Here is a 2,624-nt window from a genome sequence, read left to right on the forward strand (position 1 = left end):
TTGTTCAGCATGTTGTATGGGAGTCCCGTCACTTTTTTAAAAACCTCTTTGCTTCCATACTGCTCCAAACAAGTGACATACACCATACACGCGCATATGCTGAATCAGTGAAAATATTGGCTCTTTGTCCTTTTGCTAATTGACATGCAGCTGTGAGAGCTTTTAAGTCTGCTAATTGAGCAGAGCAAGGTTGTACACAATGTTGTGATATCACAGGTACAAATTCTTCCTTGTCTTTCTTTACTACTGAATATCCTGTATGATTTCCTACATGATCTCTAAAGCTAGAACCATCAACGAAGTAAGAGACTTCTGCTTTAGGGATTGGTGTAGACTCAAGATCTGGCCGTAATCTGGTAAATGCAAATGAATCAGTCACACAATCATGGGGCTTTCCTTCAAAAGCCAAAGGAATTAATTCAACTGGATTAGCTGTATGACATCGCTTAATAGTAACATCTGGATACGTGAGTAGCGACGAATAGGCTAGAATTGGGGCTTGAGTTAGAACAAATTTTCCTTGTTCTATTAACTCCACAATTTTGTGATGAGTATAAATAGTTACTGGGTACCCCATGGTTATGGTAGATGCTTTCTCATATGCATAGTATACTGCTGCAAAGCCTTGTTGGTAACATGGTGGGTAACCTTGTGCTACAATGTCCAACTTTGTACTGTAATAAGCAATAGGCTGTTTTTTCCTTCCACTACAAGTCTCTTGCATCAATACAGCTGATGCATAACCATCAACTCTATTTGCGACATACAGATGAAATTGTTTATTGTATTCAGGATTTCCGAGGGAAGGGGCCTTTTGTAGTTCTTTTTTATAGTCTCAAATGCTATTAATGCATCTATGTTCCATTTTAATGGATTACCTAAATGTTGCAGTCCTGCAAGTTTCATGATTTCTCTTAATGAAGCTGTTTTTGCTGCATAATGCATCTCTCCCTACCAAATTAACAGGAGTCTGATTTGATACAAGAATGGGTATGGCTACACTTTTATTTTTGGTTTGTAGACACACTGGAGCTGTCATTGGAATTAGCTGCGTTTGTCCCGAGAATCTTATTGTCTTTGCGAATTTTCCAGACAAGGGGAGATGTGAGGCATAATTTGAATTCACACAAGTATAAACAGCTCCTGTGTCTACCATCATTGGTGTTGTCTTTCCCTCTATTTCAATTTGCATAACTGGTTCTTGATCAGCTTTAGTTGTTAAAATTGGAAGCTGACTCTCCCCTGTAAGATTCTCTGGGCACCCCTAATATCCTTGATTTGGACCTCCCCAAGGGTTTACTGGGCCCTGTAATGGACCCCGGGAGGGCTGCTGCCAACTCTCCCCTCTTCCACCCCTAGGTGGCTGTTGCCATGGATTGGTGGGACAGTCATTCTTATTATGCCCAGGTTGTCCGCATCCCCAGCACACTCCTGGAGGACCAGTATAAGGCTTGCCTCTTCCTCTCTGTCCTCTTTGTATTGGTTTTCTTTTCCATCCCATTGGCCCTGGTTGTTGAGTATAGACATTAATGATTGGCAGAGGCGGACAAAGTACTCAACTCCATTACTTGAGTGAAAGTATAGTAAGTAAATGTACTTAGTTACTGTCCGCCTCTGATGATTGGTAAAGGGATCTGGTGTGCATTTGGATGGGCTGCTGCAGGGGGGCTTGGCTGAATAGGTGGTGGAGGAGTATTTACTGGAGACATCACTGTCATTTGTTCTGATTCGTCATTCTTTACTGAAGCTTGAATCTTTTTCTTATTCTTTTTGGTCAGTTCTTCAAGTTGTAACTGAGTAAATTTTCTCTGTAGCTCTTTCTCTTGGTTTTTGAGCTTCTGTTCGGTTTTTTTTTCTGTACTGCTCCACTGCATGAGATACATGGTCAAAGAACTCTTTGTGTGTTTTAGAGTTTAAGCCGACCACGTTCTCCAACCTGCTAATGGCATCTATCACAGCATTTCTAAACAATGTTGCCATTAATGGGTCTCCTTCTGGATTCCCTTCAGTCTCATGCTTCCATCTTTTCAGCTGTCTCTGGACATATGTAGTTGGATTTTCTGATTCCCCCAGCTGTTCTCCCTTTAATGATTTAGGGTCTAGTCTGATCAGGTACTCAGCACGCAGTGCCTGCCACACTGCTGGACGGAATGCATCAAAAACAGTTCCATCCATGTAGTGAGAGTCCACAGCTCTGTCCAGATTGGATGCTTGAAGAATTTCTTCCATTTTTGCCCCTCCTATAGTCTTTGCCAGCAGTGCTTTAATGTCCCCCACAGCTAAAAGTTTGCCCATAGTTTCTTCTTCAAACACCTTAATCCACTTCCCAGCCCCCTCATGGATGTCTGGGAGGCGAGTGACCAGCCCCTCAAGGTCATGTGAGGCCCAGGGGACATACTGTCCCTGTGTACCCTTAATTAAAATTGGGAATTGTGCAGCCAGTGGTCTAAGTCTTCCCTTTTCTCTTCCCTGTCCCCATGTTCCTTTATCAAATGATGACTCCTCCCCTTCACTCACTTCCTCTTTGCTTTCTAATAGTTTACTTCTATCTCTCACCAGTTTATCTGCATCTTGTATTAATTTTTCTGTTTCTTTAATTTTCCTTCCTATTTCTGCTTCCATAG

Source organism: Sinocyclocheilus grahami, unplaced genomic scaffold (genome assembly GCF_001515645.1).
Source record: "Sinocyclocheilus grahami isolate Dianchi unplaced genomic scaffold, SAMN03320097.WGS_v1.1 scaffold3322.1, whole genome shotgun sequence".
NCBI classification, from domain to species: Eukaryota; Metazoa; Chordata; class Actinopteri; order Cypriniformes; family Cyprinidae; genus Sinocyclocheilus; species Sinocyclocheilus grahami.